This window comes from Pseudophryne corroboree, chromosome 1, assembly GCF_028390025.1.
Source record: "Pseudophryne corroboree isolate aPseCor3 chromosome 1, aPseCor3.hap2, whole genome shotgun sequence".
Taxonomy (NCBI): Eukaryota; Metazoa; Chordata; class Amphibia; order Anura; family Myobatrachidae; genus Pseudophryne; species Pseudophryne corroboree.
This window is the reverse complement of record NC_086444.1, coordinates 470248630-470274609: the sequence shown is the minus strand read 5'-3', so window position 1 is coordinate 470274609 and position 25980 is coordinate 470248630. Positions and strand designations below refer to the sequence as shown.

The following is a 25980-nucleotide window of genomic DNA, read 5'->3' as shown; positions in this document are numbered from 1 at the left end:
GTGAAGTTTAGCCCCGCCCCCTTTTCGGACCTCAAGAAGCTTCTTTTCCAGTGCAGCAGTGGCTGCGATCATTAAAGGCACTGGCAATGGTGGTGGTGGTGGGAGCGGGGGCCTAGTAACTTGTCCCCTGTGTCCCCTCTTAATCCGGCTCCACCGATCAGCATGCTGCAAAGATTAAACTGAAAGTAAAGTACTGCCCCACAGCACACAGTTTGAAAACCATTGCTATATGCAAACATACATGTGTTAGAGGCACATTTTGAAAATAATTAAATTATATATATATATATATATATATTAGTGATGTGCACCGGACATTTTTCGGGTTTTGTGTTTGGATTCGGTTCCGCGGCCGTGTTTTGGATTCGGACGCGTTTTGGCAAAACCTCCCTGAAATTTTTTTGTCGGATTCGGGTGTGTTTTGGATTCGGGTGTTTTTTTTACAAAAAACTCTAAAAAACAGCTTAAATCATAGAATTTAGGGGTCATTTTGATCCCATAGTATTATTAACCTCAATAACCATAATTTACACTCATTTTCAGTCTATTCTGAATACCTCACACCTCACAATATTATTTTTAGTCTTAAAATTTGCACCGAGGTCGCTGTGTGACTAAGCTAAGCGACCCAAGTGGCCGACACAAACACCTGGCCCATCTAGGAGTGGCACTGCAGTGTCAGGCAGGATGGCACTTCAAAAAAATTGTCCCAAACAGCACATGATGCAAAGAAAAATTAAAGAAAAAAGAGGTGCAAGATGGAATTGTCCTTGGGCCCTCCCACCCCCTCCCACCCACCCTTATGTTGTATAAACAGGACATGCACACTTTAACGAACCCATAATTTCAGCGACAGGGTCTGCCACACGACTGTGACTGAAATGACTGGTTGGTTTGGGCCCCCACCAAAAAAAGAAGCAATCAATCTCTCCTTGCACAAACTGGCTCTACAGAGGCAAGATGTCAACCTCATCATCATCCTCCGATTCCTCACCCCTTTCACTGTGTACATCCCCCTCCTCACAGATTATTAATTCGTCCCCACTGGAATCCACCATCTCAGGAACCCTGTGTACTTTCTGGAGGCAATTGCTGCTGGTGAATGTCTCCACGGAGGAATTGATTATAATTCATTTTGATGAACATCATCTTCTCCACATTTTGTGGAAGTAACCTCGTACGCCGATTGCTGACAAGGTGAGCGGCTGCACTAAACACTCTTTCGGAGTACACACTGGAGGGAGGGCAACTTAGGTAGAATAAAGCCAGTTTGTGCAAGGGCCTCCAAATTGCCTCTTTTTCCTGCCAGTATACGTACGGACTGTCTGACGTGCCTACTTGGATGTGGTCACTCATATAATCCTCCACCATTCTTTCAATGGTGAGAGAATCATATGCAGTGACAGTAGACGACATGTCAGTAATCGTTGGCAGGTCCTTCAGTCCGTACCAGATGTCAGCACTCGCTCCAGACTGCCCTGCATCACCGCCAGCGGGTGGGCTAGGAATTCGTAGCCTTTTCCTCGCACCCCCAGTTGCGGGAGAATGTGAAGGAGGAGATGTTGACGGGTCACGTTCCGCTTGACTTGACAATTTTCTCACCAGCAGGTCTTTGAACCTCTGCAGACTTGTGTCTGCCGGAAAGAGAGATACAATGTAGGTTTTAAATCTAGGATCGAGCACGGTGGCCAAAATGTAGTGCTCTGATTTCAACAGATTGACCACCCGTGAATCCTGGATAAGCGAATTAAGGGCTCCATCCACAAGTCCCACATGCCTAGCGGAATCGCTCTCTGTTTTAGCTCCTCCTTCAATCTCTCCAGGTTCTTCTGCAAAAGCCTGATGAGGGGAATGACCTGACTCAGGCTGGCAGTGTCTGAACTGACTTCACGTGTGGCAAGTTCAAAGGGTTGCAGAACCTTGCACAACGTTGAAATCATTCTCCACTGCGCTTGAGTCAGGTGCATTCCCCCTCCTTTGCCTATATCGTGGGCAGATGTATAGGCTTGAATGGCCTATTGCTGCTCCTCCATCCTCTGAAGCATATAGAGGGTTGAATTCCACCTCGTTACCACCTCTTGCTTCAGATGATGGCAGGGCAGGTTCAGGAATGTTTGGTGGTGCTCCAGTCTTCGGTACGTGGTGGCTGAATGCCGAAAGTGGCCCGCAATTCTTCGGGCCACCGACAGCATCTCTTGCACGCCCCTGTCGTTTTTAAAATAATTCTGCACCACCAAATTCAATGTATGTGCAAAACATGGGACGTGCTGGAATTTGCCCAGATGTAATGCACGCACAATATTGGTGGCGTTGTCCAGTGTCACAAATCCCCAGGAGAGTCCAATTGGGGTAAGCCATTCTGCGATGATGTTCCTCAGTTTCCGTAAGAGGTTGTCAGTTGTGTGCCTCTTATGGAAAGCGGTGATACAAAGCGTAGCCTGCATAGGAATGAGTTGGCGTTTGCAAGATGCTGCTACTGGTGCCGCCGCTGCTGTTCTTGCTGCGGGAGGCAATACATCTACCCAGTGGGCTGTCACAGTCATATAGTCCTGAGTTACCCTGCTCCACTTGTCCACATGTCCGTGGTTAAGTGGACATTGGGTACAACTGCATTTTTTAGGACACTGGTGACTCTTTTTCTGAGGTCTGTGTACATTTTCGGTATCGCCTGCCTAGAGAAATGGAACCTAGATGGTGTTTGGTACCGGGGACACAGTACCTCAATCAAGTCTCTAGTTGCCTCTAAATTAACGGTGGATACCGGAACCACGTTTCTCACCGCCCAGGCTGCCAAGGCCTCAGTTATCCGCTTTGCAGCAGGATGACTGCTGTGATATTTCATCTTCCTCGCAAAGGACTGTTGTACAGTCAATTGCTTACTGGAAGTAGTACAAGTGGTCTTCCGACTTCCCCTCTGGGATGACGATCGACTCCCAGCAGCAACAACAGCAGCGCCAGCAACAGTAGGCGTTACACTCAAGGATGCATCGGAGGAATCCCAGGCAGGAGAGGACTCGTCATACTTGCCAGTGACATGGCTTGCAGGACTATTGGCTTTCCTGTGTAAGGAGGAAATTGACACTGAGGGAGTTGGTGGTGTGGCTTGCAGGAGCTTTGTTACAAGAGGAAGGGATTAAGTTGTCAGTGGACTGCTTCCCGCTGTCACCCAAAGTTTTTGAACTTGTCACTGACTTCTGATGAATGCGGTCCAGGTGAGGTATAAGGGAGGATGTTCCTCGGTGGTTAACGTCCTTACCCCTACTTATTACAGCTTGACAAAAGCAACACACAGCTTGACACCTGTTCTCTGCATTTGTGTTGAAATAATTCCACACCGAAGAGCTGATTTTTTTTTGTATTTTGACCAGGCATGTCAATGGCCATATTCGTCCCATGGACAACAGGTGTCTCGCCGGGTGCCTGACTTAAACAAACCACCTCACCATCAGAATCCTCCTTGTCAATTTCCTCTCCAGCACCAGCAACACCCATATCCTCATCCTAGTGTACTTCAACAGTGACATCTTCAATTTGACTATCAGGAACTGGACTGCGGTTGCTCCTTCCAGCACTTGCTGGGGGCGTGCAAATGGTGGAAGGCGCAAGCTCTTCCCTTCCAGTGTTGGGAAGGTCAGGCATCGCAACCGACACAATTGGACTCTCCTTGGGGATTTGTGATTTAGAAGAACGCACAGTTCTTTGCTGTGCTTTTGCCAGCTTAAGTCTTTTCATTTATCTAGGGAGAGGATGAGTGCTTCCATCCTCATGTGAAGCTGAAACACTAGCCATGAACATAGGCCAGGGCCTCAGCCGTTCCTTGCCACTCCGTGTCGTAAATGGCATATTGGCAAGTTTACGCTTCTCCTCAGACGCTTTCAATTTAGATTTTTGGGTCATTTTACTGAACTTTTGTTTTTTGGATTTTACATGCTCTCTACTATGACATTGGGCATCGGCCTTGGCAGACGACGTTGATGGCATTTCATCGTCTCGGCCATGACTAGTGGCAGCAGCTTCAGCACGAGGTGGAAGTGAATCTTGATCTTTCCCTATTTTAACCTCCACATTTTTGTTCTCCATTTTTTAATGTGTGGAATTATATGCCAGTATCAATAGCAATGGCCTACTACTATATATACTGCGCACAACTGAAATGCACTATAGGTATGGATGGATAGTATACTTGACGACACAGAGGTAGGTACAGCAGTGGCCTACTGTACCATAATGCTTTATATTATATACTGGTGGTCAGCAAACTGTGCAAAACTGAAATGCACCACAGGTATGGATGGATAGTATACTTGACGACACAGAGGTAGGTACAGCAGTGGCCTACTGTACCGTAAAGCAATATATTATATACTGGTGGACAGCAAACTGTGCAAAACTGAAATGCACCACAGGTATGGATGGATAGTATACTTGACGACACAGAGGTAGGTACAGCAGTGGCCTACTGTACCGTAAAGCTATATATTATATACTGGTGGTCAGCAAACTGTGCAAAACTGAAATGCACCACAGGTATGGATGGATAGTATACTTGACGACACAGAGGTAGGTACAGCAGTGGCCTACTGTACCGTAATGCTATATATTATATACTGGTGGTCAGCAAACTGTGCAAAACTGAAATGCACCACAGGTATGGATGGATAGTATACTTGACGACACAGAGGTAGGTACAGCAGTGGCCTACTGTACCGTAATGCTATATATATATATTATATACTGGTGGTCAGCAAACTGTGCAAAACTGAAATGCACCACAGGTATGGATGGATAGTATACTTGACGACACAGAGGTAGGTACAGTAGTGGCCTTCTGTACCGTACTCCTATATATTATATACTGGTGGTCAGCAAAATTATGCACTGTACTCCTACTATATACTACAATGCAGCACTGATATGGAGTGTTTTTCAGGCAGACAACATATACTGGTGGTCACTGTCAGCAAAACTCTGCACTGTACTCCTCCTATATAATATTGCTGCTCCCCAGTCCCCACAATTAAGCAGTGTGAGCACAGATATATGCAGCACACTGAGCACAGATATGGAGCGTTTTTCAGGCAGACAACGTATACTGGTGGTCACTGATCAGCAAAACTCTGCACTGTACTCCTCCTATATTAATAATACAAAGCAAGCTCAAATATTTGCATCAACAATGAATAAAAACGGAGAGGACGCCAGCCACGTCCTCTCCCTAACATTTCCAATGCGCGAGTGAAAATGGCGGCGACGCGTGGCTGCTTATATAGAATCCGAATCTCACGAGAATTCGACAGCGGGATGATGACGTTTGGGCGCGCTCGGATTAACCGAGCCATACGGGAGAATCCGAGTATGCCTCGGACCCGTGTATAATGGGTGAAGTTCGGGGGGGGTTCGGTTTCCGAGGAACCGAACCCGCTCATCACAAATATATATATACACAAACAAATATAGAAAACCACAGCACTCGCCACCACAGAAGCAGGTGCAGTGTCTGCACTCACCACTCATAGGGTGGGGTGCATGTAGCCCATGGCCACCTACCCAAATACATACAAATAGAAAATTCAGCACTCACCATAGCAAGCTCACTTGTTCTCACAACATCAATAAATAAATGATGGGGGTTTAGTTTATATATATATATATATATATATATATATATATCCCAAAACGGCAGCACTCCAAGTGGATTAAAGACGTTAATACAGCATTTTGTATTTCAACGTTTCAGTGCCCTTTCATAATGATTTTCTCAAGAACAGCAAACATACAGATGTGTCCTCTTATGTCCTTGCTGGAGTCACGCTAAACAGCCCTTCAAGTCGTGCCATGCCGTGACAGGACTCTGTAGCACCAAGTGTCTTTTATTCCGCAAAAATGCATCTTAATTGCAAAGTAATGCAATGGGACGCACAAGCAGATCCTGCTGATTAAAATAATATGCAGCATGACAATATTCTTTATGTAGTTGCGGCTGTATCTGCATCCAAATGTCACGTTACAGTGTTTTCCAGGAAAACACTGTAGCATAGCATTTTGTATGCAAATACAGTACCTCCAGTATTGTATTTCTGGTGGTTCTCTTATTTGTCACCAGGGTTAGCTCATTAAACCCAGTTCACCCAGTGAAGTGGGTGTTTATACAAAAAAGTGCCCCTGTACATTTAAGTTTAATAGTAAGAAAGTTGAATATTATGCAGACTCTGGTAGAGGTGGCACTGCACTCAGGGCCTGATTCACTATCAGTTGCTAATGTGAGAATGCATGCACTGAGCCATTATTGACAGACTGAACATGTGCTGCGTACGCTTTGTGCATGCACTAAGGTCAAAATGTGACCGCTCTGCGTATGCAGCCCAATTGTAAAGAGAATGCAATTTGATTGACAGGAAATGACTGTTTGTGGGTGGTAACATGGCGTTTGTAGGGAGTGGTTGGAAAACACGGACGTGTCATGGCCATTTTTCAGGCGTGTATGTGACACCATCTGCGAACGTTTCACTGACAAAGATGGCACCCAGTGCGGCTGCATTCACATTATTTTGAGTGGACATGGGTCAGTCACAACTGTCTATTGTTCTAATTTTTTTTTTATGCATTGTGATTCTGCTACCGCATATGCAGATTTGCGACTCTTCATGTAAGTTATACTGTAGTAATATTAAGTGACCATTGTCAGATTACTTTTGCTGCACTTCTCTCGTGTTCAGTTTCTGATATAAGACTTAGTTGAAAACTAATATAATAATTTTATATAAGCCAATATTTGTGTTGCCTCAGAGACTAATAATGTCTATACATGGCCTTTTTCAGTTATATCAGAGGGTTAATGTGATCACCTCCAATCATTTGAAGAAAAAAAATTGCTCCTATGAACCAGGTAACTGAAGTGTAGAATTTGTCATCTAACAGTAGCAATGCTATAATGTTACTTTGTGACCTACAGACTAACACAAACGTTTGTTCCATTAAGCATAGCATGTATTAAATATGTCAGAGATTGTATTAAGTTGATCATGACAGCAATTAGAAGTTTAAAATAGAACAACTGAATGCATAATGATATGGCATGTCATGTAATAAATTACTTTCTGGTGACTCACATTTAGGAATAATGAATATGCAATGAGATGATATTATTATTGATTAGCTAGAAGAATAGTGCAGTACTACAAAAGAATAAATTCAAGTTGAAAATAGTGTACTAGTCATAGGTCGTATAAGCACAATAGGTAGGATTTTTTTTTAATGCACTCAAGCAATGAGCCGTTGGGAATTTTGTTTGTTTAGCTTGTGCAGGGAAAGGAATGACTTACTCTACTCTAACCATATGACTGCTTGACATGAACTTCACTGTGGTCAGTGACTCCCAGTGCATCGACAAGCCACCCCACCCCAAAGTGGGTGTAGCCTCGTGGGCAGGGTGTGTGGCCTAATCACCATCAATCCGGGGGCGTGTCCAGTATTCTGGGAGATGCTGGGCTGCCCCAGGAGACTTGTTTACACTGTGACAGGAGAATAGTGCGGCATGTAATGCCACAGTGTAGAACCTGGCTCCAGTCACTGAGGAGGAGTTGGCATTTTGGTGTCACCATTCAGAGGGTGCAGCCCACACGCCCCTAGTGATGTTACTGCTGCTTGCTGCATATAGTGGTTAAAAGCTGCTTTCTGTGGAACGTTACGTCTCAGCAAAACATTATATTTTACAGGACCATAACTAGGTGTGTGCAGATTGCGCTTTACCCACAGCGCATTTGCGCTGTAGGTGCACTTTCCACATATACCCTGATTAGCCTCCTATTACCCTATGTTCTCCACACATGGCTGCTCCTCCTGCTCCCCTGTGCACTCTGCAGCATCTGCCATCTAGTGTCCATAGCCCCTAGCTCCAACTCTGCAGCCCCAAAATCTGACAAGCGGAAGCCTCTGGCCAATCTCTGCTGCTGGTTGATGTATAAGCACAGAGTTGAGCAGTGTTTGAGTCTCTCACCTGTGTGCTGCACTCCCACCAGTACAGTACACTACAGTACAGTGCTCTACACTCTAAGGGTAGAGGGGAGATGTAAGGGGCTGTATCTGGAATAATGTGTATAACATGCTCTACCTGCTGTAATGTGTATAAGGGACTCTACTTGGCGTAATCTGTGTAAAGTGCTCTACCTGGTGTAATATGTGTAAGGGGCTCGGTCTGGTGTAATGTGTATAAGGGGCTCTACCTAGTGTAACATGTATAAGGGGATCTACCTGGCATGACTTGTATAAGGGGCTCTACATGGCATAATGTGTATAGGAGGCTCTTCCTGGTGTAATGAGTACAAGGGGCTCTACCTGGCATGTTGTGTATAAGGGAATCTACCTGGTGTAACGTGTATAAGAGGCTCTACCTGGTGTAACGTGTTTAAGGGGTCTACCATAGCATAATGTGTGTAAGGGGCTCTACCTGACATAATGTGTGTAAGGGACTTTGCCTGGCAAAAGATGTGTAATGTGCTCTTCTGTTGTGTAATGTGTATAAGTGACACTACAGTGTGGTGTAATGGGAATTGGTACTATTCTGGGGCCATGACCCTTTCCCATGAAACCACACACCCTTATTTTTTCAGGCATGCACTAACCCTATTTTACATATGGGGGCACCAATTCTCTTTCTGGCACAGGGCACCAAAATGTCTAGTTATGGCTATGATGTTTTATATGGAATGTCTGGCATGCAGCTGCTCAAAGAATAGATCATAATTTGCACATGATCTGTAAATAGTGGTTACAACATGATGTTTCTGGTACAACCCTTCTGTACAATCTTACACTCATTGAACCATCACCTTTCTTGGTTCACCTAATTCCCCTTACTTTATAAGGATTAATAATGCAACACAATGCTTATGTTAAAAACATTGTCACAAATTGGTAGGTTTAATAAAATTGTAATGACGAAAATGCATCTTGCAGAAATGGATTCCTGATAACATAACGCATGACCGGTTCTGAGTTCTACAACAGTGTTGGTAATAGAATGTAATTCTGGACAAAATTAGAATTACAACAAGTACTTGCTTTTTTTATTCAAATATCTTTATTCCATTTTCAATAGTCAATAAGTTTCACAAACAATAAGAGAAAGAAAAGAAAATAATCATTCAAATACTCATATATTATGTCCAAATACTTTACAAATACCGTACCTTACATTGCTTTATTTCACAAATAGTGTGATAATATAATAATAAAACATAATATTTAGTGTCACCAATAGAAACCTATTTCAAGAATTTAAACACAATAAGTAACTTTTCCTATCATATAACTCCTTATATCCAACTTCTAAAGAAGTAGAGAAAAAAAGTTAAAAGGAAGGAAAGAAAGACAATGAGGAGAAATAAAATAAATGAAAAAAAAAAAGGCAGAGGGGAAAGTGTGTGTGTGTGTGTGTGTGTGTGTGTGTGTGTGTGTGTGTGTGTGTGTGTGTGTGTGTGTGTGGGAGGGGGGGGTAGGCAGGATGACCAATTATAATCAAAAAAACATGAACACACAGTATAACAGAGCAATTACTACCATATACTAGTGTAAGTAAGAAAAAAAATATCTCTATGGTGATAGTAGTCATATCTTAGTTCTATAAATTTAGAGCTGTTGGTAAAGATATCAATTAGTAGATTCAAAACATTTTTAACAGTTGGCAGTTGCTCCCGAGTAGATAAATTCAGTGTTTCAATATATGGCCCCATTTTTTATAAAACTGAATTACCCCTAATTCAATATCAGACATGGAAGCTTGTGTGTCTTCAAAATTTTGAAAGAATAAAGTGTTAGAAGAGTAAAACTTAAGACACTGACCAGTCTTCTTACTAAGGGGGTGATTCAGAGCAGATCGTAGATGTGCTAAAAACCACACATCTACGATCAAAATCTCTGACATGCGGGGGGACGCCAAGGACAGGGCTAGGCCACCCCGCATGCCAGGCACAAACCCCCCCCCCCTCGCAGACATACAAAAGCATTGCACAGTAGCTATGCTTTCGCACCTGCCGAGTAGCTCCCTGCCTACTCAGCCTAGCTGCGAAGGCGGGCAGCTACCCGCTGTGTTTAGGGTCGCAGCAGCTGCATGTGACATCACGCTGCCCGCCCCGCAAACAGTCCAGACACACCAGCATTGTATGGACCGCGCCCCACCAGAGCCGCCGTTGCACTGCTGACATGCCCCCTCCTGCCCTACGACTACCTCTGCCTATCAATCAGGCAGAGCGCACAAGTGAGATGCCATTGCATCTCACTGTGTGCGCACGTGCAGTGCGGCTTCTGCACGTGCGCACACTACACCGGGCATCAGACTGAAGCGTTCCAGTCTGAATTAGGCCCTATGTGTTTATGCTGCTGATACATAAGCTCTACAATATGTTTGGTTCGAATGTGAACCTCTTATAATTGGACTGATTCCAAATTATTCAATAAATCAGAGGTTGTCTAATAGAAGAGCATCTAGGGACCATTTATCTAAGGTAGAGTTAGCTTTTTTTTCAATATCTGCAATATAAATATATATTTTATTTTATATGGGAGAGAAGATACCAATACAAGTAAAGCTGTAACAACAATTGCATCCTCTTCGTCAAAGTACACAGGGGGAATTTATTGAATAAAGTGCCTAAGTTGGATGTCATATTGTCATATATGTCATACTGTATTTCGCAGCAAAGTCTTGGAAGAGTAAGCCATCATCGGGATCAAATACATCTCTAACTGCTTCAATACCCTTAGCCTTCCCGTCCAAAAATGTTGAATTCTCTAATGCAGGTTAAAAAGATGGATTTCCATTAATAGTTATATATCTAGATGAAAGTGGAATTCTATGTACCACTTTATTAATGGAACATACCCAGAAAGACTAATAAATCTCAATATGTATAGTTTGGAGCAGAGAAGAGAAAGGGGGGACATGATAGAAACTTTCAAATATATCAAGGGTTTTAACAAAGTCCAGGAGGGAAACATTCTCCAAATGAAGAGAAGTAATAGGACACGAGGACATGCACTGAGACTGGAGGGGGGGTGTTCAGGGGAAATTTGAGGAAAAATTACTTCACAGAAAGGGTAGTGGACAAGTGGAATAGCCTCCCATCAGAGGTGGTAGAGGCGAAGACAGTAGAACGATTTAAACATGCATGGGATAGACATAAGTATATCCTTAAAAAGAAATAAGTATCAAACAAGGTTAGAGATAAAAATAATGTAAAAAGAAAAGAAAAAAAAAGGGGCAGACTAGATGGGCCAAGTGGTTCTTATCTGCCATCAAATTCTATGAACACCACAACATATAGGTATATTGAAATCAGTGGTGGATTGGGATGAAAAACCAGCCTCGGAAATGTATGGATGCAGCCCTAATGGGGGCTGGGTCCAGGGCCGGTGCAAGGTCTCTCTGCAACCAGTGGTGCAAGTAGAAAAAAAAAATGCCAAAAAAATGGGTGTGGCTAAATGCAACATGGGGTGTGGTCAATGAAAATGGGGGCGTGATACACATATGGGGGGAGGGGCAGACACACATATGACCCCAATAGTGCCAGATACACGTTGCCCCACAGTGCTAGATATACATTGCCCCACAATGCCAGATATACATTGCTCCACAGTGCCAGATATACATTGCCCCACAGTGCCAGATACACAAATGCCCCCAGAGTGACAGATATACAGTACATTGCCCCACAGTGCCACATACACATTGCCCCACAGTGCCAAATACACAAATGCCCCCAGAGTGCCAGATATACATTGCCTCACAGTGCCGGATACACAAATGCCCCCACTGTGTCAGATATACATTGTCCCCCAATGCCAGATACAGAAATGCCCCCACAGTGCCAGATATGCCCCCAGTGCCAGATACAGAAATGCCCCCAGTGCCAGATACACATGTCCCCCCAGTGCCGGATATGCTCCCAGTGCCAGATATATAAATGCCCCCACAGTGCCAGATATGCTCCCAGTGCCAGATATGCCCCCAGTGCCAGATACACATGTCCCGCAGTGCCAGATATGCCCCCAGTGCCAGATATGCCCCCAGTGCCAGATACACATGTCCCCCCAGTGCCAGATATGCCCCCAGTGCCAGATATGCCCCCAGTGCCAGATACACATGTCCCCCCCATGCCAGATATGCCCCCCGTGCCAGGTACACATGCCTCCCCCCACTTCCCCTGCTGCTCACCGCTGCTGCTATCCTGTGTGTGAGGGGAGGAGAGCGCAGCCTGCGCCTCCTCTGCCCCTCAGTCTCAGGTGGCGGTGCGCGTGTCTACTTTCAATTCAGTGCCGATCCGTGACCCAATCAAAGCTTGCAGTCCAGCAGCCAATTAGGAGCCTTAGCTGCCCGTCCGCGAGGTTTGGTTGGGGGCAGGAGAGGCGCACGCTGCGCTCTCCTCCCCTCAAGCAGCAGTGGCGATGAGCAGCAGCAGCAACAGAGGGAGGGAGCGTCGGCCCATCGGCGGTGGGTAGGGCGTACCCAGGGCTAAATTCTTAAGGGTACGCCATACCCACCCGTACCCGCCCACTTGCACTGCTGTCTGCAACCTGGGCAAAGCTTCAGCCTAGTGCACCCTGACCGGCAAACCCCACCACCTCTCTGCGAGAGATGCAGGTGGCCACTAAGTGGATGGTGTTGAATTGCATCATTATACATACTGTATATAGATAAAAGGGACAACACTCAAGGACTTTTAAATTGGTAAATATATTGTAAATGGTCACAAAATGTTGTGACTTTGTTCACAATATACTTTCACTTTAAAAGTCCTTGAGTGCTGTCTATTCTTTATATGCTGTATAATACTGTATATGGAGTCTGTTGGGGATATTTAATTGGGATTGGGTACGGGATGCCGCCGGTCAGAATACTGACAGTGGCATTCCGACCACCATAATACCGATATTATGAATGAAATTAGAGAGAACATTGGCGCCCAGCCCCCTATTTTTTTTCAATAGGGACATAAGGCGCATGCCTTGTGGGAAAGGAGCGTGACAAGATTGATCCAGAGAAAGCCCATGCTATGATGCCCCTTTCCACATTTTATGTATAGACCACTGCAAGAAAATGGATTTGGACTCAAATCCTCTTTATACTACATTCATGCACTTAACTTGAGAGTTCGTTTTTATTCAGTTACAATTCCCTTTATTAAATAACACATTTCAATATACTGCCATACCTGGGATTTAAACCTATAACCTGTTAAATTCTAATCAAACACCCTACTCATTGAGCTATTTGATCCTGCATAAAAACTATGAACACTATATGAAGCTACTGGTACTTTGTAAACAAAATAATCAGCATTACAATTGAGCAGATCTATGTAGTGGGCAGCCACACATCCAATCTCTTGCAGCCACACACTACATAGATCTGCTCAGCCGCAATGCTGATCATTTTTTCACAAAGTGCAAGGTAAGATTCAAATAGAATTCTCTAGCTTAGAATAATCTAATTTTATATGCAAGGGCAGATAGCTCAATGAATAGATTGTCTGACTGCAATGCCACAAGCAATGGGTTTGGACCCCGGGTATGTCAGCATCTTGAAATGTAATAAAGGACAGTGTGACTGAATAACAAAGAAATCTCAAGTTGAGTTCATGAATATTGTATAGGTATTAGCCCAGAAGGGGTCAGGGTAAGAGACAGCGGCAGTCAGAAAATGCTGGGCTTTAAAGAGGGGGAAGCTGCAAGTGAAAGTAATTAAATCAGATAATTGACAAGTCGAGCCTGATTCTGAGTTGGATGCAGTTGTGGCTAGGGAAGCCAATCCCAGTCCATTTTTTCAATCCCGGGTATCGGGATTAAAAAATGGCCAATCCCTGGAATACTGGGATACCCAGGATTGGCTTTTAAGTGTGTGGCCGTCCCCTCGCCCCACCCTGCCCCGGCAGGTGGGGATCTCCTCCTGCACTCCCTCAGCACTCGGCTGACGGCGCAACGTGACCTCATGCTGCGCCGGGGGAGCCGGAAGGAGGAAGCCGGGCAGCGTCTGAGCATCCTGTGGACGCTCAACGCTGATCCCTCAATCCCCGGGATTGGATTGAATCCCGGCCGTTTTTGTCCCTAAAGCCTGGGATCCCGCCGATCCCGATCCCGGGATTGGCCACCATAGTTGTGGCCTTACTTGCCTCTTTTGCTGCAGTTGTCTCTGTAACTTTATGCTAATGAAGTACAATGCCTTTCCCTGGTGTATATCTAAATATTCAAGTACTGAGATGCCCACTTTCAGTATCTACAGATGCTGCAATCATGCTTTGTACATTGTTATATGCCACCATCGGTTACACCATTGAAACTTTCACCAGCCATATGCATTAGCGCATTGGTATCCAATGTGAGCAATTCAGTATCTCTGTATGCAACCACTTTCAGCAACATGCCCATATTACATTACATATGTGTCTGATTATCCAACCCCCTGTAACCTCCAAATAATAACCAACATATTTTTAATACACGTCTTGGTGCATCCATCTGAATTTGACTGCAACTCTGGATAAACACTATTGGGAAGCATGCGCAGATGAAAAACATTGCAAAAGAAATAAATAAAACACATTGGCCACCACAGAAATAACAAAAAAACACATTTGCCCCCACAGGAAATATATATTGACCTCGACAGGGAAAAATAAAACCCAATGGCACTGACAGGGAAAAAAAAAACATATTAGCCCCAGACAGGATAAAATAAAACACATTAGTCCTAACAGGAATAAAGATAGACATTAGCACCCTACAGAAAAGAGAAAACACACATGGGCTGGATGGGATGTACTCTATGTCTGGGGGGCCAGGTGGGAGTAGAGTATGTTCCGGATTCCAGGAGGTATGTTGGGTCACAGGTGTTTTCCAGAGGCTAAGGCAGGGATGGGGAACCTTCGGCCCTCCAGCTGAGTTGAACTACACATCCCAGCATGCCCTGCAACAGTTTTAGCATGGCCAAATAGCAAAACTGTAGCAAGGCATGCTGGTATGTGTAATTCAACAACAGCTGGAGGGCCGAAGGGTCCCCATCCCTGGTCTAGGATATTTATTAAAGTGGGTACTCTGTGAGGCCAGGGGCAGGGCTGGTTAGCCAACAACCAAATGAACAATCAAATGAAGGATTTTTCAAGCTTTGCCTATTAAATAGTAAGCAGATACAAATCAAATCACCTGAACAATTATTAGGCAGTACTGTATGTAAATAATGGAAACACTAATGTTATAAGTAAAAGGAAAATCGCAGGCAAAGAATCCCTGGAAAACATTGTGTTCACACACAACAGTAAGTGGCCAGCGGGAATTAGGGAGCCTGAGATCTCAGGCAGTCGGAAGAGGACACTCCCGCTGCCATGCACAGGGAGGGGGGTCGGCATCACTATATGGGCATGAGTAGCGGGAAGATATGCTTCTGCTACCCGTTGTTACATGCAGTTCTGTACGGCGGCATTCGCGGGTGCGTTCATGCACCTGCGAGTATTATCAGAACAAAGGCTAGTGGCGTTGCGCATCCCTGCAATGCATATATATTGTGGCAATGCCATGCCATGCTGCCTTTTTTAGCCAAGATGTGTGAGGACACATCTGTACTGCCAGACCCACATTTTCACATTGTAAACTGTTTTACAATCTATATTCTTTTCCATCTACATACATTTGGAAAACATCTTATTACAAACTACTATATCTGATTTTGATAATTTAATCAGTAACATCTGTAAAATATAAGATATTTTAGGAAAGATAATACTTTTAGTTAATGCCACTTGCCCCAATAATGGTACTGGCAATAATTTCCAGTTATCCAGACTAGAAAATATGTTATGTAGAAGCCTAGAGAAATTTTCATCATATAAGTCCTGGATCTTGGTCATAATATTAATCGCTAAATATTTCATTTTAGAGCATACAAAATGGAATTGAGTCAATGTTCCAAACAAGTCAGACGTAATAGGGGTCAAATTGAGTGGAAGGAGTTCTGATTTATTAATATTCAAAGTAAAGCTAAAAAAAAGACCATTTTTTTCCATCAATAGAATGTGCACAAACATTATGGTCAACTGCAATATATAAAATTGTTTACACAGTAATATAAGGAACAGCAATAGAGGAAAAAAAGAAATAGGAACTACTTGGTTACTAATAGCCAATTAATTGTCTAATTCAAGCAAAGAATCGGTTCCTTCTCTGGTACTTGAATATTCATGCCAGCTATACCACCTGACTAAAGGTGATTTTACGTTAAACATGTAGGATAAACCTGGGGTTTCCATCACAAAGGCCTGGTGGGTTTTACAAATTATTTTAAGGAGCGATGGGGTCAGGGGACTTTTCCAGTTTTGGGCTATTGCCGCCCTAGTGGCTATGAGGATGTGACCCTCACCCAACACATAGCAATCGGCATGGGTAAGATCTGTCGGGAAAAGGTGGAAAAGAGCCAATAATGGAGACTCTTGGAGAGTGACTTTAAGTACTTTAGAAGCAAAAGCTAACACATCACTCCAGAGCTGGCAAATCTCAGGGCATGTCCAAAATACATGTAAAATATCACCAATCTTAGAACAATTCCTCTAACAATACTGAGTGGCTAGGCCAGATTTTGTGTAGTTTGGCCGGTGTAAAATATAATCTATGAAGGAGTTTGAAATACATTTCTTTGTGGTTATTGCATTTAGACATAGCATGCGTAGCAAGGTAAATTGACTCCCATTGATGCAACCCAAATCCGCTTTCCACTGCGATTGAGCCAGAGTTTTGTCTTGTAACAAAACATCTTGGATTAGAGCATACCCAAATCTAATGAAACCTCTACCGTTACCGGATGACAATTTCGATAATATAGTAGGAGGAGGGAACAGTAGGGGTCCTAAGGATTTTATCGAACTAGCAATCCAATGTGTTATGCGGGGATATGTAAATATCTCAGTATGGGGGAAATTAAATTGGCTTTGTAGCATGGAAAAGGGGGTAATGGTATATCCATCAACTAGATCGGCAATGGTAGTGATACTACAGAGCAGCCATTAAGAAACATTTAAATCTTGGATCAATCTGAAAAGAACTTCTAAGCATAATTTACGAGAAGGTAGAGAAAGAGCTTTGGAAGAAGTTACCATAATGTCCCATGCTTTGAGAGAGTCTAAGATAGTACAGGGGAGGTTTTGTTGAACGAGAGTCCAAAGTAGGTCTAAAAGATTAAAATGGGGATATAAGTCTTTCTCTAAATCTACCCATTGCTTCATACCCTCCGATAAAGACCAATCGCTTACTTGTGGTACCAGGCATGCCATTTGATATGAACGCAGGTCAGGTACCTCCAACCCACCTAATTTCCTAGCCCTCGTTAGGCATCTATAAACTATATGTGGGGGTTTATTCTTCCACACATATCGAAGTATCGCTGAATGTACTTGGCTAATAAACTTCTGTGGGACCAGATAAGGGATCTTGCAAAATAAGTACATCAATTTTGGGAGGATTGTTATTTTATAAGCTGCTAGTCTGCTGAGCCACGATACCTCCAGACCCCCCATCATGTTTTGGGGATATTGATGCCAAGAAACAGAAAATTCTGATACACACTCTAAGTAAAGTTGGGAGGAAAAAAGAGGAGGAATGCACTAGAGGAAAAGTTGATTTAACATAAAATATATCACTCGTGATTTAATACTAACTACACTCGGATATTTGTAGAAACCTCAAGAGTGCACTATATACATCAAAAACGAACGTGGACACGTTTTTTAATCTTTATTCACATTTTTTTTTTCAATTCTTTATTCACATACTTGTTAGTCTTGTGATTTTAACCTCTATGTTTCACTCTAGTCTGGGATAATACATTTGTTTATATCCTATTTTAGTACATATCTAATAAAGGTTATATTTTATGTTAAATCAACTTTTCCTCTAGTGCGTTAACAATACAGATTCCTCCTCTTTTTTCCTCCCAACTTTAGTCTATGCATACTGTAGTTGATAGCACCCCCTGTATTTACTGAGCATTGTCCAAGATACAAGATGGGGGTTTATACCTGTCGGCATATGGCGATGATCCACATACACACATGATAACATATAAATATAAATTGAGTGTGCGGATACCCAGTTCCTGTGTCCACACTCTAAGTACTATGAATACTAATAGCTGAAAATAATTTTTATAAACAATTAACACTGAGTATAGAAATAGATGGTTTAGAAAGAAAGAGCACCATATAGTCTGCAAATAATGCAAGTTTTACAATTTATTAACATATATCCCATGAAAACCTTGCATCTTATGTAATGCTATTGCCAATGGCTCTGTCGCTATTACAAACAAAAGAGGAGAGAGAGGACATCCTTGCCGTATTCCCTTCTGTATAATAAATAGAGATGAGCGAGTTCGGTTCGTCGAGATCCGAACCCCCCCGAACTTCACCTATTTTACACGGGTCCGATGCAGCCTTGGATCTTCCCGGCTTGCTCGGTTAACCCGAACGATGCTGAACGTCATCATCCTGCTGTCGGATTCCCGCGAGATTCGTATTCCATATAAAGAGCCGCGCATCGCCGCCATTTTCACTCGTGCATTGGAGATTGAACGGAGAGGACGTGGCTACATTCTCTCCCTGAAAAGCTCTGTATCTGTGCTCAGTGTGCTGCAAATATCTGTGCTCAGTGTGCTGCAAATATCTGTGCTCAGTGTGCTGCAAATATCTACGTTCTCTGCCTGAAAAGCTCCATATCTGTGCTCAGTGTGCTGAAAATATCTGTGCTCAGTGTGCTGCATTGTGGGGACCACCAGTATATAATTATAGTAGTACAGTACAGAAGGCCATTGCTGTATCTTGCAGCTCCATGTCAGGCTCAGTTCTAGACAGTATCCTGATCATCAGTGCTCAATATCTGCTGCATTGTTGTGTGACCAGTATATACTATATATATATTATATATAGTAGTACAGTACAGTAGTCCATTGCTGTATCATGCAGCTCCGTGTCACTTCAAGTATCCATATCTGTGCTGCATTGTTGTGAGCAGTATATATAGTAGTACAGTGCAGCATTTTGGTGACCAACAGTATATAGTTGTACAGTACAGTAGGCCATTGTTGTATCTTGCAGCTCTGTGTCACTTCAAGTATCCATATCTGTGCTGCATTGTTGTGAGCAGTATATATAGTAGTACAGTGCAGCATTTTGGTGACCAACAGTATATAGTTGTACAGTACATTAGTCCATTGCTGTATCTTGCAGCTCTGTGTCGCTGCAAGAATCCATATCTGTGCTGCATTGTTGTGAGCAGTATATATAGTAGTACAGTGCAGCATTTTGGTGACCAACAGTATATAGTTGTACAGTACAGTAGTCCATTGCTGTATCTTGCAGCTCCGTGTCGCTGCAAGAATCCATATCTGTGCTGCATTGTTGTGAGCAGTATATATAGTAGTACAGTACAGCATTTTGGTGGCCAACAGTATATAGTTGTACAGTACAGTACAGTAGTCCATTACTGTATCTTGCAGCTCCGTGTCACTGCAAGTATCCATATCTGTGCTGCATTGTTGTGAGCAGTATATATAGTAGTACAGTGCAGCATTTTGGTGACCAACAGTATATAGTTGTACAATACAGTAGTCCATTGCTGTATCTTGCAGCTCTGTGTCACTGCAAGTATCCATATCTGTGTTGCATTGTTGTGAGCAGTATATATAGTAGTACAGTGCAGCATTTTGGTGACCAACAGTATATAGTTGTACAGCACAGTAGTTCATTGCTGTATCTTGCAGCTCCGTGTCACTGCAAGTATCCATATCTGTGATGCATTGTTGTGAGCAGTATATATAGTAGTACAGTGCAGCATTTTGGTGACCAACAGTATATAGTTGTACAGCACAGTAGTCCATTGCTGTGTCTTGCAGCTCCGTGTCACTGCAAGTATCCATATCTGTGCTGCATTGTTGTGAGCAGTATATATAGTAGTACAGTGCATAATTTTGGTGACCAACAGTATATAGTTGTACAGTACAGTAGGCCATTGCTATTGATATAATAATATTACTGGCATATAATACCACACATTAAAAGATGGAGAACAAAAATGTGGAGGATGAAATAGAGAAAGATCAAGATCCACTTCCACCTAGTGCTGCAGCTGCTGCCAATCGTCATGGCAGAGACGATTCAATGCCATCAACGTCGTCTGCCAAGGCCGATGCCAATTGTCATAGTAGAGAGCATGTAAAATCCAAAAAACAAAAGTTCAGTAAAATGACCCAAAAATCTAAATTAAAAGTGGCTGAGGAGAAGCATAAACTTGCCAATATGCCATTTACGACACGGAGTGGCAAGGAACGGCTGAGGCCCTGGCCTATGTTCATGGCTAGTGGTTCAGCTTCACATGAGGATGGAAGCACTCATCCTCCCGCTAGAAAACTGAAAAAAGTTAAGATGGCAAAAGCACAGCAAAGAACTGTGCATTCTTCTAAATCACAAATCCCCAAGGAGAGTCTAATTGTGTTGGTTGCGATACCTGATCTTCCCAACACTGGACGGGAAAAGGTGGCTCCTTCCACCATTTGCACGCCCCCTGCAAGTGCTGGAAGGAGCACCCGCAGTCCAGTTCCTGATAGTCAAATTGAAGATGTCACTGTTGAAGTACACCAGGATGAGGATATGGGTGTTGCTGGTGCTGAGGAGGAAATTGACAAGGAGGATTCTGATGGTGAGGTGGTTTGTTTAAGTCAGGCACCCGGGGAGACACCTGTTGTCCGTGGGATGAATATGGCCATTGACATGCCTGGTAAAATTACAAAAAAAATCACCTCTTCGGTGTGGAATTATTTTAACAGAAATGTGGACAACAGGTGTCAAGCCCTGTGTTGCCTTTGTCAAGCTGTAATAAGTAGGGGTAAGGACATTAACCACCTAGGAACATCCTCCCTTATACGTCACCTGGAGTGCATTCATCAGAAGTCATTGACAAGTTCAAAAACTTTCGGTGACAGCGGAAGCAGTCCACTGACAACTAAATCCCTTCCTCTTGTACCCAAGCTCTTGCAAACCACACCACCAACTCCCTCAGTGTCAATTTCCTCCTTAGACAGGAATGCCAATAGTCCTGCAGGCCATGTCACTGGCAAGTCTGACGAGTCCTCTCCTAACTGGGATTCCTCCGATGGATCCTTGAGTGTAACGCCTACTGCTGATGGTGCTGCTGTTGTTGCTGCTGGGAGTCGATCATCATCCCAGAGGGAAAGTCGGAAGACCACTTGTACTACTTCCAGTAAGCAATTGACTGTCCAACAGTCCTTTGCGAGGAAGATGAAATATCACAGCAGTCATCCTGTTGCAAAACGGATAACTCAGGCCTTGGCAGCTGTGTTGGTGTTAGACGTGTGTCCGGTATCGACCGTTAATTCACAGGGACTTAGAGAATTTCTTGAGGTAGTGTGTCCCCGGTACCAAATCCCATCTAAGTTCCACTTCTCTAGGCAGGCGATACCGAAAATGTACACAGACGTCAGAAAAAGACTCACCAGTGTCTAAAAAAATCCAGTTGTACCCAATGTCCACTTAACCATGGACATGTGGACAAGTGGAGCAGGGCAGACTTAGGACTATATGACTGTGACAGCCCACTGGGTAGATGTATTGCCTCCCGCAGCAACAACAGCAGCAGCGGCACCAGTAGCAGCATCTCGCAAATGCCATCTCGTTCCTAGGCAGGCTATGCTTTGTATCACCATTTTCCATAAGAGGCACACAACTGACAACCTCTTACGAAAACTGAGGAACATCATCGCAGATTGGCTTACCCCAATTGGACTCTCCTGGGGATTTGTGACATCGGACAACTCCACCAATATTGTGCGTGCGTTACATGTGGGCAAATTCCAGCACGTCCCATGTTTTGCACATACAATTAATTTGGTGGTGCAGAATTTTAAAAAAAATGACAGGGGCGTGCAAGAGATGCTGTCGGTGGCCCGAAGAATTGCGGGCCACTTTCTGCATTCAGCAACCGTGTGCCGAAGACTGGAGCACCAGCAAACACTCCTGAACATTCCCTGCCATCAGCTGAAGCAAGAGGTGGTAACGAGGTGGAATTCAGCACTCTATATGCTTCAGAGGATGGAGGAGAAGCAAAAGGCCATTCAAGCCTATACATCTGCCTACGATATAGGCAAAGGAGGGGGAATGCACCTGACTCAAGCGCAGTGGAGAATGATTTCAAGGTTGTGCAAGTTTCTGCAACCCTTTGAACTTGCCACACGTGAAGTCAGTTCAGACACTGCCAGCCTGAGTCAGGTCATGCCCCTCATCAGGCTATTGCAGAAGCAGCTGAAGGAGGAGCTAAAACGGAGCGATTCCGCTAGGCATGTGGGACTTGTGGATGGAGCCCTTAATTCGCTTAATCAGGATTCATGGGTGGTCAATCTGTTGAAATCAGAGCACTACATTTTGGCCACCGTGCTCGATCCTAGGTTTAAAGACTACGTTGTATCTCTCTTTCCGGCAGACACAAGTCTGCAGAGGTTCAAAGACCTGCTGGTGAGAAAATTGTCAAGTCAAGCGGAACGTGACCCGTCAACATCTTCTCCTTCACATTCTCCCGCAACTGGGGCTGCGAGGAAAAGGATAAGAATTCCGAGCCCTCCCGCTGGCAGTGATGCAGGGCAGTCAGGAGCGAGTGCTGACATCTGGTCAGGCCTGAAGGACCTGCCAACGGTTACTGACATGTTGTCTACTGTCACTGCATATGATTCTGTCACCATTGAAAGAATGGTGGAGGATTATATGAGTGACCGCATCCATGTAGGCACGTCAGACAGTCCGTACGTATACTGGCAGGAAAAAGAGGCAATTTGAATGCCCTTGCACAAACTGGCTTTATTTTACCTAAGTTGCCCCCCCTCCAGTGTGTACTCCGAAAGAGTGTTTAGTGCAGCCGGTCACCTTGTCAGCGATTGGCGTACGAGGTTACTTCCACAAAATGTGGAGAAGATGATGTTCATCAAAATGAATTATAATCAATTCCTCCGTGGAGACATTCACCAGCAATTGCCTCCAGAAAGTACACAGGGACCTGTGATGGTGGATTCCAGTGGGGACGAATTAATACTCTGTGAAGAGAGGGATGTACACAGTGAAAGGGGTGAGGAATCGGAGGATGATGATGAGGTCGACATCTTGCCTCTGTAGAGCCAGTTTGAGCAAGGAGAGATTGATTACTTCTTTTTTTGGTGGGGGCTCAAACCAACTAGTCATTTCAGTCACAGTCGTGTGGCAGACCCTGTGGCTGAAATGATGGGTTTGTTAAAGTGTGCATGTCCTGTTTATACAACATAAGGGTGGGTGGGAGGGCCCAAGGACATATCCATCTTGCACCTCTTTTTTTAGTATTTATCTTTGCATCATGTGATGTTTGGGGCCAATTTTATAAGTGCCATCCTGTCTGACACTGCAGTGCCACTCCTAGATGGGCCAGGTGTTTGTGTCGGCCACTTGGGTCGCTTAGCTTAGTCATCCAGCGACCTCGTCATCCAGCGACCTCGGTGCAAATTTTAGGACTAAAAATAATATTGTGAGGTGCTGAGGTGTTCAGAATAGACTGGAAATGAGTGGAAATTATGGTTAGGTTAATAATACTATAGGATCAAAATTACCCCCAAATTCTATGATTTAAGCTGTTTTTGAGGGTTTTTTGAAAAAAAAACACCCGAATACGACAAAAAATATTAAGGGAGGTTTTGCCAAAACATGTCCGAATCCAAAACACGGCCGCGGAACCGAATCCAAAACCAAAACACAAAACCCGAAAAATTTCCGGTGCACATCTCTAATAATAACTGTATCAAATAAATATTCCTTACATGCAATTTGGGAGTTTGGGGATAAATATAATGTTTGAAATATAATAATAATTTCCTCTGGAAACCCAAACCTTTTTATAGTTTCAAACAGGTGATCCCATGATATAAGATCAAAAGCCTTCGGTGCTGGATACTGGTCACCCGTTCTATGTTAAGACTTAGAACCTCTCCACTCCTCTTAAATGTTTTATTGATTTTTGTACTGTGATTTCTCCATTATATATTGTGATTTTGTGTGAACCCATTGTATGTTTACATTTCATCCTGTCAATAAAGTGTTTTTCAAAAGATCAAAAGCCTTCTCAGCGTCCAATGATAACAAAAACCGAGGTTCAGCTTATTGATGAGCGGATTCGGTTTTACTCGGTTTTACTCGGTTCTCAAAACCAAATCTTATTGACTCACTGATGTCACGTGTTTTGGATAGCCACCGCCGCCTGCTATACCAGAGATCCATTGTTCATACCTTATGAATATCGCATTCTAATTGCAGACACCAAAAAGTCAAGAAACTTGAAGGACTGCCTGGCACCCAGCATGATAAAGGAGAAACCCAACCAAAGGATCCCAATGCTTAAGTGTTTAGGATCTTATAAATGTGGGAAGTGTAACGTTTGCAAATATTTACATCGGAACAGGAAAACCTTCAGTGATATGGAAAATAAAAAGGAATATACCATTAAACATTTTATGAACTGCAATACAACGTCCGTGATCTACCTGTTGGAATGTGCTTGTGGGATGAAATACGTGGGCAAGACCAAGAGACCGTTGAAAATAAGGATCCAGGAACATATCAGAAACATTAAAAACAAGGTCGAAAGCCACACGGTCTCCAGACATTTCACAACACAACATAATTCAAATCCTGAGGACCTTACGTTCAAGGCGATTGAACATGTGGACCTGGGCGAGAGAGGTGGTGATCTTGCAAACAAGCTCTCAAGACGTGAAATGTATTGGATTTTCCAGCTGGGAACCCTGCAACCAACAGGCTTTAACGAAGGATACGAGATTGCACCTTTCTTGTGAGGTGCAGTATCCTCATTATTCATATAGTCCTGCTTTTTCACATTCACTTTAGCTCTCCCATACAATTATGCACTCTAATAAATTAATAAATTAATTAAGCTAACCTGATCTCGAGTGTTATTGAGCGATCGGATCACCGGTGTAACGACGTCTCACACGTATATACAGTCATACCACACTGGTACGCCCAACCTCGTCCGATCTTGGAAGCTAAGCAGTGTATCGGGCCTGACCAGTACCAGGGGAGGGGACTACCTCGGAAGATCAGGTACTGTAGTGAGTGACAATAGGACGTTAAGCCACCTGGTGGGCGATCTATCAACACTCGGCATCCCTACGACTAAATGTGTCCATTGACAAAAATGAATAATGATCATAATTAATATTTATTTAATGAATATAAGTTTATAAATTTATAACTTATTAGTAAATATGCAGTATACATACATGGTCTAAACACCTCCCCCTACCCCTAGATTCACCTGACAGAGCCCAGTCAGACATTTTTAACATATTACTGTATTATAATTACATGCATATTCAATATTAGCCTATGGGTTGTTTAAATACTAATATTTTAATATTTTAATAATGACAACTGTTGTTTTATGATGGCAAAAAACACCAATATAAGGATCATTACCAAACTGTATATCTCTTTTTCATATGGAAACGTTGCCATGGATATTTCCAAATGAAATTAATATGGGTCTCCTGAAACTACAACAAAATGGCCGCCGCAATTCCTTTGATCTCTATGGACTTTCCACACACGAAAATGGCCGCCGTGGAGGAGAAAACTGCTGACAAAATACGGAGGAGACAAAGCTGAACATACTAAACATGGACACAGAGATCGGGTCCCGCCGCCGGCGCATGCGCAGACACAGAGATCGGGTCCCGGCGCATGCGCAGACGCGCACAGGAAGTGGGGCGGAAGTGCCCGAAGTCATGTGACCCGCGGCCTCCGTCACCGGAAGTGTGGCGGAAGTGCCGCTATTTAATGTATTAATCATTCTAAAACAGTTTATCTACACTATTTGAACTTTTAAACCACTCGTTTTAGA

General features: G+C 43.6%; 1 protein-coding gene across 3 annotated transcripts in view; it reads left to right on the top strand.

The window, feature by feature from the left end:
• The window catches only part of LRRC2 (leucine rich repeat containing 2), a 613667-nt gene that overhangs the window by 80273 nt on the left and 507414 nt on the right, over positions 1-25980 (top strand). For 2 of the 3 annotated variants that reach the window (XM_063913713.1, XM_063913714.1), the window contains exon 2: positions 6820-6886. The exons of the other annotated variant lie outside the window; for it this stretch is intronic. The gene's annotated coding sequence lies outside the window, so the exon portion shown is untranslated. The remainder of the gene's footprint in view (positions 1-6819; positions 6887-25980) is intronic. 3 annotated transcript variants of the gene reach the window in all.